At 45.7% G+C, this 12,879-nt stretch overlaps 2 long non-coding RNA genes across 2 annotated transcripts; both read right to left on the reverse strand.

The window, feature by feature from the left end:
- Positions 1 to 1,451: 1,451 nt before the first annotated feature.
- On the reverse strand, positions 1,452 to 7,618 carry LOC134404230 (uncharacterized). Its single transcript, XR_010025858.1, has 3 exons — positions 7,584 to 7,618; positions 4,746 to 4,781; positions 1,452 to 1,481 (listed from the first exon to the last, which is right to left on the reverse strand). It is a non-coding gene; the product is annotated as an uncharacterized LOC134404230 (long non-coding RNA).
- A 106-nt stretch (positions 7,619 to 7,724) lies between these two features.
- On the reverse strand, positions 7,725 to 10,504 carry LOC134403656 (uncharacterized). The gene is made up of 3 exons (XR_010025830.1): positions 10,492 to 10,504; positions 8,425 to 8,460; positions 7,725 to 7,770 (listed from the first exon to the last, which is right to left on the reverse strand). It is a non-coding gene; the product is annotated as an uncharacterized LOC134403656 (long non-coding RNA).
- Positions 10,505 to 12,879: the final 2,375 nt, after the last annotated feature.

Consider the following 12,879-nt stretch of genomic DNA (forward strand, 5'->3'; position numbering starts at 1 on the left):
GTGGTGAATCCATTCTGGGTCAGAACCAGTCAGAACTCTAAAGGAGCTGTCGAAGGCCTTGGATGGCTCCTTTAGAGTTCTGACTGGGTTTGGCTGCATAGGAAGTGAAGCCCTTCTCTGTTTGGTAGAAAGCCATTGTAATAGTCTCCTCAGGGACTAGTACCTGTGCTTCCATCCTGGCGATGGTGCAGGGTGCAACCTTTCACCTGTGGCTAAAATGGAAACACAGGATACTGACTTCTTCCCAGGCTAGCAAATTAATTGCAGGCCAGTCACTTTGACAGGCTTGTTCACACAGCTGACTCAACGTGAATGGTGTGGGCGGTGGGATCGCGCTTGCTGGTCTCGATTTGGGTCATTCAACATACCAGCAGCACAAAGCCTTCATGCAACTGGGAGCACTGCAGAGCATATAGATCTTGGGCGTACACAGGTAAAAGCATGTACAGGACTCCTGTCTCTCTTGAAGCAGGTCTGTGCCTTAGAACATGTCCCAGCAGTGTCTTTTGCAGCACATGGGGTGTGTGTGTGTGGGTGTTCTATGACAGCTGGACAGAGATTCCTCATACAACAAGATAGCATGGAAAAGGTTGCCTGGCTGGTAAAAGAATAAAAACTCACTGGCTTGGTGTAACGTTTTCCTAGTAGGACTTGCTTGTAGGACTCCAAACAGCTCTTTGCTGCTGCACCATCCATACTAACTAGGGATGGATTGACTCACCACAGTCTGGGGGTCATCATCCACTCACCTCACAATGCGAGTCCCTAGATGGCTCATCAAGCAACTGACAAACACCGCATGACCGTCCGTCCATGTTCTAAGCTGCCAAAATGGCCGCTCGGGACATTCCAGTAAATAATTGTTGTACCTGCAAAGGGGCCATTTACAAAACATTACGGGTGTAAATGGCCCATTTACGCCAGCAATGTTGCATACATAGCCCCTTTACAGCCACAGTCTATGCAGTGTTACTTTTCTAGAAAGTCCTGAGCTGCCATTTTGCGTAAAAATGGCAACTTCGGGAAGGAGCGGCCAGCCGACCCCCATTCATGGACCACACAGCACTTGGTGAACAGGTGTGGTAAGTGCTGTGTGGTCCACGAATGGGGAGCTGGAGGGCTGGGGTGGTAAGCAGACTCCACCCCCATATTGGACGCCCAAGACATTCCTAATTACCTCAACCTCATTTGTTTCCTAATGCAAACATATGAAAGAACAGATGGGAGACGGATAATGTTTACAACGAGCCCAGGACAAGATGTAATCCAACAAGGCTCTCTTTATGGCAGAAAAATGTAAGAGGCAGAAATGCTCTCAAATCCACTGCTTGTAAGCCATTTTTATTTCAGATATATCTAAAACCTGGCTGTGGATTTTGACACTGGTCCGGTGCACAACCCCTCCGTCCCACCCCCTCAATCGCCAACATACCCTTAGCATCACTTACCCTGGCCCCTTTTTTGCCAGAAGGTCCCACCACCTATAGATTAAAGAGACCACGTGAGAGTGTTGCAACCCATTCTGAACCATCTGTCAGGGATGCTTTAGGGTGGATTCCTGCATGGAGCAGGAGGTTGGACTCGATGGCCTTGTAGGCCCCTTCCCACTCTGATTCTATGAACCATATCTTAGAGGAGAGCAGGGGTGTCTATGTCACCTTATTCTGCATCCCAGTGACTGGACAGCCATCTGTCAGGGATGCTTTAAGGTGGATTCCTGCATGGAGCAGGGGGTTGGACTCGATGGCCTTGTAGGCCCCTTCCAACTCTACGATTCTCTGATTCTATGAACCATATCTTAGAGGAGAGCAGGGGTGTCTATGTCACCTTATTCTGCATCCCAGTGACTGGACAGCCATCTGTCAGGGATGCTTTAAGGTGGATTCCTGCATGGAGCAGGGGGTTGGACTCGATGGCCTTGTAGGCCCCTTCCCACTCTACCCTTCTAGGATTCTGCTCTTCATTCCAGAAGGCCAGAAATACCATGACTGCGCCCATTGTGGCAAATCCCACAAAATGTTATCTCTTGATGAATCAATGATGTGGAGCATGGCTGCCGACATCTTGTGTGCCTTTTGCCACATATGGGTTGAGGCCACTGTAGAAACCTTGCGCTGGGCATCTGGTTATTGCTCTGTCACTCATGTTTCAAACCTTGTCGGTGCAGCCATCTGTCAGGGATGCTTTGAGGTGGATTCCTGCATGGAGCAGGGGGTTGGACTTGATGGCCTTGTAGGCCCCTTCCAACTCTACTATTCTATGGCCACAGCTAGACCTAAGGTTTATCCTGGGATCATCCAGGGTTCGCCCCTGCCTGAGCACTGGATCCCCTGTGTGTCACCTAGATGAACAGGTTTGACCTCTGGACGATCCAGGGATAAAGCTTAGGTCTAGCTATGGCCTATGATTCATCTGATGCAGCATGTGAAGTTGCTTCAATGGGGTGTTCTCTCCTGTTCTAAACATGTATTGTTGTAGAGCAGCATTGGACAGCTTTGGGAGCTCTATGGACCATCTTTGCACCCCTGACTCCCCTGCGTCAGGCCACAGTCTTGCCACCACCACTAGCCCCTTTGGAAACTCACCCATTAGCCAACGATTTTCAGTGGCAAATCTCTATGAAAATCATAGCACTCTTTGGCTGATGACTTACGGTGGCAAATTGAGGACTTCCCCACCACCACCACCAATTACAACAGCTGGGATTGTTTAGTATGAAAAAAGGAGGCTGAGGGGAGACATGCGAGAGGTGTACAAAATTGTGCATGTGTGGAGAATGTGGAGAGGGAGACATTTTTCTCCTTCTCCCATAATACTAGAACCCGATGCAGTCATGCCATGAAGCTGATGGGTGGCAAATTCACGTAGCACAAAGCTAAACTATGGAATTCGCTACCACAAGATGCAGTGATGGCCACCAATCTGGATGGCAGATGACACAAAATTGGGTGGGATAGCTAATACCCTGGAAGACAGAAACAAACTTCAAAGTGATCTTGATAGGCTGGAGTGCTGGGCTGAAAACAACAGGATGAAATTGAATAGGGATAAATGCCAAGAAAGGCTGCTAGAAAGGCCAATGCTATTTTGGGCTGCATTAATAGAAGTACAGCTTCCAAATCGCGTGAGGTACTGGTTCCTCTCTATTCGGCCCTGGTTAGGCCGGTTAGATTGAATAAGATAAGTGATCAACATTCAGCAAATTGTTGGAGAGGTTGTGGGGAAAAAGGAACGTATTTACATATGTGGTGGCAATGCAAATATGTACAAAGATTATGGAAGATGGTGTTCTCAGAAATCGAAGAAATAGTGGGAATGAAAATAGAACAAACACCAAAAATAGCATTGCTGTCACTATTTGAAGATATAAAGTGTGGAAAAGGAACTATAGAGCTGATATCGAGTTTGTTGGTTGCAGCACGACTGATGGTAGCTAGGAACTGGAAGTACAGCTTCCAAATCGCGTGAGGTACTGGTTCCTCTCTATTCGGCCCTGGTTAGGCCTCATCTAGAGTATTGCGTCCAGTTCTGGGCTCCACAATTCAAGAAGGACGCAGACAAGCTGGAGCGTGTTCAGAGGAGGGCAACCAGGATGATCAGGGGTCTGGAAGCAAAGCCCTATGAAGAGAGACTGAAAGAACTGGGCTTGTTTAGCCTGGAGAAGAGAAGATTGAGGGGAGACATGATAGCACTCTTCAAATACTTAAAGGTTGTCACACAGAGGAGGGCCAGGATCTCTTCTCGATTCTCCCAGAGTGCAGGACACGGAATAACGGGCTCAAGTTAAAGGAAGCCAGATTCCATCTGGACATCAGGAAAAACTTCCTGACTGTTAGAGCAGTACGACAATGGAATCCGTTACCTAGGGAGGTGGTGGGCTCTCCCACACTAGAGGCCTTCAAGAGGCAGCTGGACAACCCTCTGTCAGGGATGTTTTAGGGTGGATTCCTGCATTGAGCAGGGGGTTGGACTCGATGGCCTTGTAGGCCCCTTCCAACTCTGCTATTCTATGATTCTATGAAAAGGGGGCTGGATAAATTCCTGGAGGAGAAGGCTATCAAGGGCTACTAGTCCTGATGGCTATGTGCTACCTCCAGTATCAGAAGCAGTAAACCTGTATACACCAGTCACTGGGGAACATGGGTGGGAGGGTGCTGTTGCACTCATGTCCTGCTTGTGGGATTCCCATGGGCGGCTGGTTGACTACTGTGTGAACAGAGTCCTGGACTACAGATGGAGCCTTGATCTGATCCAGCTGGGCTCATCTTACGTTCCTATGAGACGATGGGCAACTTATGAAATCAGCTCAGCTCGAAATTAAACCAAGCTACTATTTCTGACTTTTAGGGACTTGCTGAGCTTATTATCATAGCCTCGTGTGGCGCAGAGCGGTAAAGCAGCAGTTTCTGCAGCTGAAACTCTCCCCACGGCCTGAGTTCGATCCCAGCGGAAGCTGGTTTCAGGCAGCCGGCTTGGGTCGACTCAGCCTTCCATCCTCCCGAGGTCGGTAAAATGAGTACCCAGTTAGCTGGGGGAAAGGGAATCACGGCCGGGGAAGGCAATGGCAAACCACCCCACTATAAGGCCTGCCAAGAAAACGTCAGCGAAAGCTGGCGTCCCTCCTAGAGTCAGCAATGACTCAGTGCTTGCACGAGAGGTTCCTTTCCTTTCCTGAGCTTATTACTGAGCTTATTTCTGAGCCAATTCAATTTGGGCTAGGGAAAACTTGTCGATCCCATACTTACCCCCATAGCTGGAGCACCAGGAAATCCTTGGATGCCCTGATAAGGATGGGGGAAAGTCAGAATATGCCATAACAATGAACAGGTGCAATCCTAGGCACATGTCTTTGTGCAAAGGTCCCACTGAAGTCAATAGGATTTACATCTGAGTAAACATGCATAGGGGGAGACTGCAGGGAAGGTTTGCGCAACCAGCAGAGGCAAGTCAAGCTACTGTGAAACTCAAAGTATCAAATTGAAGTTTGCCAACAGTTGAAACCCACTGTGAAAAATGTGGATTTTGGAATTCAACATTCAGATGTACGTAAGAACAAAAATGAAATAGCAATGTTAATTTTTTGACAGCTTTTTCTTTGGGAGGATGCATTGGAGTCACATGGGAGGGAGTGTTTGCATTTCAAAAATCCCATTCCATTCATAAAACGTAAGGCAGCCTTCCTCAGCCTGTTGCTCCCCAGGTGTTTTGGACTACATCTCCCAGCATTCCTGACCATTGGTCATATTAGCAAAGGCTGATGGGAGTTAATCATCTGGAGGGCACTAGGTTGGGGAAGGCTGAAACAACAGCATGATCATCCATTGATGAGAATGGAAGAACGAAACATGTGGTCTTAATACTCCCATTGAAATCAATGGGGATTAAATAGTGCTTCGTTTGGTCTATATCATAACTTACCCTTATGGGAATGATATCTGAGTTTGTTCCCCAAAAAACCATTGGATCCCAAATTTGTAATCTCAGTTTCTGGAAAGCCTAAATACATCATATCTTGTGTCTACTTTCCATTGTGTCTGTTGGGTCACTTAAAATACTTGATTTATTATTTTTTATTATTGCATTTATATCCCGCCTTTTCCCCCTCTAAAGAACCCAGGGCGGCGTACATAATCCTCCTCCTTTCCATTTTATCCTTACAACAACAACCCTGTGAGGTGGGTTGGGCTGAGAGTCTGTGACTGGCCCAAAGTCACCCAGTGAGTTTCCATGGCCAAGTGGGGACTAGAACCTGGATCTCCCGACTCCCAGTCCAACACTCTAACCACTACACCACACTGCCTCTTAAAGACTGGTCTCATGCTGTGAGCAGGATAAACTCTTCAAATCAAGAGTTATTTAATTCTTTGTTGCAACAAGGGAGAGGGCCTTTTCGGTGGTGGCCCCCTGACTGTGGAATGATCTCCCCGATAAGGCTCGCCTGGCACCAACACTGTTATCTTTCAGGCGCCAGGTCGAGACTTTTCTTTTCTCCCAGGCATTTAACAGCATTTAACAACACTAAGTTTGTTTTTTAACGGATCCCAGAACTGTTGTTTTTAAATGGACACTGTTGTTTTTATACTGTTGTTTTTGATGGTTTTAAATTTTGTATATTTTTAATGTTTACTGTTTTTAACTTTTGTAAACCACCCAGAGAGCTTCGGCTGTGGAGCGGTATATAAATGTAATTAATTAATATATAAATAAATAAATAAATAAATAAATAAATAAATAAATAGTAATAGTAATAAGAAACCAGAGCCACAAATCTAAAACTGAAATTAAGAAAATGGTGACCTGGCTTGCTTTAATGTTTTAGGGAAATTCAAGTTCCCTCTAATAAATTTGATAAAATATAAGATTCATTTATTGAAAATACCTTGGTGCGATTGAAATTATACATACAAAGGCTCCAGACCTTGCTGGAGCAATAAACCTGTGTTGAGTAGGAATGGACCAATCTCTCTATTTTGGTTACAGCTATCAAACATTTTGAAACATGAGCTCTTCTGTCCCATTTCTCCATTTATTTCCAAATTGTCCACACAGAAATTCGCAAAACTTTTTTGTGTATTTCGCCCAACAAATGCATCTCATATGCATTTCTCCTAATCCGTGCATTTTAAAAAAATGCAATTCCACTTAATGCACAGATTTTTTTGTGCATTTTTATTGGACAACTGCATCACAATTTTTTTTGGAAAAGTGCAAAACTCTCGGATGATTGCATTTTGATTCATGCATTAGTTTGGGAATCAGGTCGGTCTGTATTGTAATGTGAACTAAACGAATTTCTCACCTATCCCTTTCCCTGCTGAAGCTCGGTGGATAGCATCATTATACAATTTCGTCACTAGATGGCATTCAACTGAATGGAGGCAGAAGTTGTTATATTCTTGTAAAAGAGCCAGACAATATCGTACTTGTGTACGTTTTAAGCAGTGTTCTCTCTAAGCCTTCTGTGAAAGAGACTTGCCTATTTCCAATGCACGAGGAAGCCTGCCCAATTGAATGTTCCTCTTTAGAATAATAAATAAAGCCCTGCACATAGATTACTAGTGTGTCAGTGAGAAGACTAGGCTAGACCCTTCCTTGCTGACACACTGTTTTTATATGTATGGGGAATGTATGTGCATATATAGGGGCATTTAAGCATGTGAACCCCACTCTGCCTTCAGCCTGAAGAGGTGCAGCCTAGATACAGGTTTGCCATCTCACTGAGAACTCAGTTCTTGCTGTCATTGGCTCTCACCACTGGGTTCCACTGTCCCTCCATGTTTCTTTCACTTCTCGTTCATCTCACAGTGCAGGACATGGAAAAATGGACTCAAGTTACAGGAAGCCAGATTCCGGGTGGACATCAGGAAAAGCTTCCTGACTGTTAGAGCAGTACGACAATGGAACCAATGACCTAGGGAGGTTGTGGGCTCTCCCACCCTAAAGGCCTTCAAGAGGCAGCTGGACAACCCTCTGTCAGGGCTGCTTTAAGGCGGATTCCTGCATTGAGCAGGGGGTTGGACTCGATGGCCTTGTAGGCCCCTTCCAACTCTGCTATTCTATGATTCCATGATTCTATGACTTACTTGGTCTCCTTTGGGTCCAACGGGGCCTGGAAGACCCTAAAAAACACCAGAGATGTCCAAAAGATTAAAAATGGATTTTAAAAATGCCATATATTAAAAATAATACATAAATAAAGTTCGACACACATCCTGTTTGCCTTACCGCAATTCCTTGAAGACCCTTCAGCCCTGCCTCTCCACGCTCCCCCTGCAAAAGACAGAATGCAAATCCTCATTATAGAGATGTCGGCAGAACTCAGAGTGGTTTTGCCGGCTCAGCCCACTAGCTTGTGGGTTTCTGAGCTGGCAAGATTGAGCACACGCTGAGTTGGGCAAATGAATCGTTTCTCGCTTCTTTTTTTATTTGCGCAAATTATTATTATTATTATTATTATTATTATTATTATTATTATTATTATTTTGAATATTTATATACCGCTCCCCATTGAAAAATTTCGGAGCGGTGTACAAGGTAAAATGAAAATAAAAACAGAATAAAACAGTTAAAACAAAATTTAAAAGAAGCAATAACAGTAATCCAAGGCTGCATATTAAAGAAATGGTCCTTTTATGCCTGTAATTGTATGCAAATTGTGCTATTTACAGCTGTGAATTTGCACAAACCACGATTTCTGTAAATGTTCCCACCTGCAAATTTGTGCAAATCATGGCTCGTGGACACCCTCCACCACCCCCGAAGGGGTCAGGCAACTGGCAGGCAGGCAGCAAGCAGAGAGTGTACAGGGCATTACTTCTCAGCTTCACAGGGTTGTTGTGAGAAGATAGGGAAAGAATTACGTCTGTGGATCACGTTCTCCTTTGAGGTGGGGAAGGATAAAAATGTAATAAATAGGGACCTCACCTTTTCCCCTTTGATACCATCTTGGCCTTTCTTACCCTAGGTTTTTTTTTTCAAAAAATCAAAATAGAACACCATTATACATAGCAAATAACTCCGTTTATGGATAGAGAGACATTTTTCTTCCTCTCTCATAATACTAGAACCTGGGTTCATCCCATGAAGCTGATTATTGGGAGATCCAGGACAGATCAGAGGAGGTACTTCTTCACACGGCACATAGTTAAACTATAGAATTCACTACCACAAGATGTAGTGACGGCCACCAATTTGGATGGCTTTAGAATCATAGAATAGCAGAGTTGGAAGGGGCCTACAAGGCCATCAAGTCCAACCCTCTGCTAAATGCAGGAATCCACCCTAAAGCATCCCTGACAGATGGTTGTCCAGCTGCCTCTTGAAGGCCTCTAGTGTGGGAGAGCCCACAACCTCCCTAGGGAACTGATTCCATTGTTGTACTGCTCTAACAGTCAGGAAGTTTTTCCTGATGTCCAGCTGGAATCTGGCTTCCTTTAACTTGAGCCCGTTATTCCGTGTCCTGCACTCTGGGAGGATGGAGAAGAGATCCTGGCCCTCCTCTGTGTGACTTTTTAAGTATTTGAAGAGTGCTATCATGTCTCCCCTCAATCTTCTCTTCTCCAGCCTAAACATGCCCAGTTCTTTCAGTCTCTCTTCATAGGGCGTTGTTTCCAGACCCCTGATCATCCTGGGATAATTCCTGGAGAAGAAGGCTATCCATGGCTACTAGCCCTGATGGCTTACTACCTCCAATATCAGAGGCAGTAAGCCTATATACATCAGTTGCTGGGGAACATGGGCAGGAGTGTGCTGTTGCACCTTTGTCCTGCTTGAGGATTCCTAGTAGACAGCTGTTTGGCGCTAGACTAAATTGACCCTTGGTGGGATCCAGCAGGACTCTTCTTATGTTCTTATTTGAAAAGCCAGGTTAAACTTGGTGGCTCCGATTTTGGTGGGGATGTGAATGCCTTCTGAGTTTCAGACAAGACCAGCCAGAATTCTAAAGGAACTATCCAAGGTGCCAAACCTTTTTTGGGGATAGGGATCAGCATCCTGGTTCGCTCGTTTAGAATTCTGGCTGGTTCTGATTGGATTCACAGCCCCACTGAAATCAGAGCCACCAGCCTCCACTGTTGAATTTGCAAACATCTGAGTCTCACACACTTGGAGAGGTTTCTTATGAGAGTGAGCTGTGGACATTCCCCCTGCACCCCCACAGCAGAGGGAGGGTGCTCTGAACTTGGGATCCTTAGACTCTACATCTGGCAAGACCTTGGCCCTAGCCTCCCTTACACTCCGAGAAGGACCTTAACACATCACTGTGCTGCTTGTTATGATGTCCTGGCCATTCTAACAATGCATAATATCTATATATATTTTAAATGCTAAGGCAATGTGTGGTGTAAAAGTTCTGATCTATGACACACTGGACGTTCTGAGCTATGAGAAGAACTTTGTATGCTGGAGGTTCTGAGCTATGAGAAGAACTTTGTGCGGCTAAGCAACAGATTATATAAAACAGCTGGGAGTAGGGGGAAGCAGCTGGGAGGGAGCGTGTGGGAGGGAGTCCATTGGACTCCCGATTGGCCTCGTGCCCAGTTTTTCCAGATGCTCACAGAAAAGCAGGAAAGTACTAGAGTGTAGATAGCCTGCATGAGTCAAGCTGGTTGAAAGTATTTTTATTGGCTTAATTGGAACACATGTCCCCAAAGTCCATCTTGTTGCTTAATCAGTGGCGTTCAGAAGGTTGTTAGAGTGACCTCCAGATGTACTTTCCGTCTAACCATGTTTTTCTGTTTTTCTGTCTAACCATGCACAGGATTGCATCTTTAGTGAAAATGAAACCTTGGTCCAGCCTTTCCCACCCAATTGCCCTCCATATATTATGGACTTCAACTCCCATCAGCTCCAGACAGCATGGTCAGGAATGCTGGGAGTTGTAGTCCAAAACGTATGGAGAGCACTAGCTTGGGGCAGGCTACCTAAGTCAGAATGCTTTATTCACTCTTCCGTTTACAAAAGCACCAAATGCATCTTCACCACATTCTTTACCCTTGGACCTGTGGGCCCTTCTGGCCCTGGTGTTCCTTGTTCGCCCTAAAGAGAGAGAGAAAACAAAGGGGTCATTCCTTGAGGTTTCCCAGCAGGCCGTTCACCTGAGGAAGTTCTCAATACAGATAACTGAACTGAAGATGATATCACAGAACAGAGTTTTAATTCTTCCATTTTTTAGTAAAAATATCCAATCAAAATAGCTGGGATTATTTGTAAATACAGTCACAGAGTCTCTGGGGGTGTCTATACAGCTTGCTTGCCATGGAGTGGATGCGCAGTGGCGCTGTGGTACTTATACGACACAGACACCAACTTGCAGCTGCATTGGGGTTCTCTCTGCAAAACTGCGCATTTTCGTGGTACCGCTAAACTGCGTCTTTTTTCTTTACTTCCAGGTCACCTCGGATTTCTGCTGTTGTCAATATGGATGTGTGTGTGAATTTGGATTGTGTACAGTGGGCATACTTTGGGGGAAAGCCCTTGCGTCATCAGCTGTCTCTCTAAACTCTTATTTATTTTATTTATTACTTTTTATACCGGCCAATAGCCGAAGCTCTCTGGGCGGTTCACAAAAATTAAAACCATAATAAAACAACCAACAGGTTAAAAGCACAAATACAAAATACAGTATAAAAAGCACAACCAGGATAAAACCACGCAAATAAAACTCTCACACAAACACACACACACACACACACACACACACAACATTAATTGGGAATATACAATCCAGAAATTATGGATAATCTGCAGGAAAAGCTGATAATACTAACACCCAAAGCAGTCACCTGGTGAAATGGATGGGCAGGAGATTTGGGTCAGACAAGAGGAAGTCCTCCTCCATGCAGCGTGTCATTCATCTGTGGAACTCCTTGCCACAAAATGACAGCCACTGGCTTAGATGGCTTTATAAGATAAAGTCACGGAAGAAAAAACTATCCATGGCTGTTGGTCAAGAGGGCTATATGCCTGTCTCTGTATACCAGCTGATGAGAGCAATGACAGGAGAGGGCCTTCATATCTCACTTGTGGGCTTCTCAGAGATGTCTGCTTGGCCACTGTAGACAGCAGGGTGATGGACAACTGGACAACAATGTATGTTCCAACGGTCCTTTCTACACCTAAGGGTGTAGAGGGACGCAAGGGAGACAATCCTGGGATTTCCGGCTTCCAGGATCGTCACCTTGCTTCCAGTGGCTGTGTGACATCTTGGAAGTGAAGATGCGCCCATCACAGCCGCCATTTTTATAAAAAAGAACAAGAACGTTTTTTAAAAAAAGCTCCGCCCCCCCTCCTGCCACCAATGACCCTGGACTCCACCCAGCCTGGCTCCTTCCCTCTGCTGACCCCCACTACCCGCGAGGAGGAGGGAAGAAGCCGTGATGGGTTCCCACACCACCAACGGTCCTCGGGATCATTCTGGGACCGCAGGTAAAACCGGGATAACAGGGGTCCCAGAAATCCCAGGAAAATGGAGGGACCATCCTTCCCTGCTCCTGGGATCCCCTGTGTGTCATTTGGACGCACAGGGACGATTTTGGGACAATCCTGGGGGGGGAAAGGCAGGTGTAGAAAGGGCCTAAGAGTAACTAAGGGCACAATTCGATCCCAGCGGAAGCTGGTTTCAGGCAGCTGGCTCAGGTCGACTCAGCCTTCCATCCTCCTGAGGTCGGTAAAATGAGTACCCAGTTAGCTGGGGAAAAGGTAATCACAGCCGGGGAAGGCAACGGCAAACCACCCCGCTATAAGGCCTGCTAAGAAAACGTCAACGAAAGCTGGCGTCCCTCCAAGAGTCAGTAATGACTCAGTGCTTGCACGAGAGGTTCCTTTCCTTTCCTTCCTTCAGACAGAAAAAAAGTCCTATGACTCTCAGCACTCAGGTTTAACAAGCAGCGTCATTCATGCCAGAACTCACCTTCTGCCCTTGGGGTCCAGGAAGTCCCATCGCCCCCTGCAAAGGAAATACGCAAGAGAGTTCAGCCTCGGGGTGTTACAAAATCTATGCACACAGTACACTGTGTTCCCTTTGAAATGCTAATGTTGTCCTGAGATGCACTTTCCGCTCCTTCGAATACACATTTTATTTCTGAGGATATTGTGGTTGAGGTTTAACTTTAAAAAATTGCTAAAAATCAGGGGATGATCCAATTTCCTTCAGAGTGGCCATGCCTAAGGATATATTTAGGAGCTATCATGGTGCCTATTTTCATGTTTCTATCTTGAAAACTAAAAAAGTTATAGGCATTTTACATTTCCAATGTACGTCTATGGGGGAAAATCTGGAGCTCTGGATCTGGATTTGGTCGGATCAGGTCCGGATCGATCTGGAAGGTCCAGATTGGGATCCAGAGTGGATTGGGGGTTCCCTGCACAGCCCTAGTTTAA

This window comes from Elgaria multicarinata, chromosome 9 (genome assembly GCF_023053635.1).
Source record: "Elgaria multicarinata webbii isolate HBS135686 ecotype San Diego chromosome 9, rElgMul1.1.pri, whole genome shotgun sequence".
Lineage (NCBI taxonomy): Eukaryota > Metazoa > Chordata > Lepidosauria > Squamata > Anguidae > Elgaria > Elgaria multicarinata.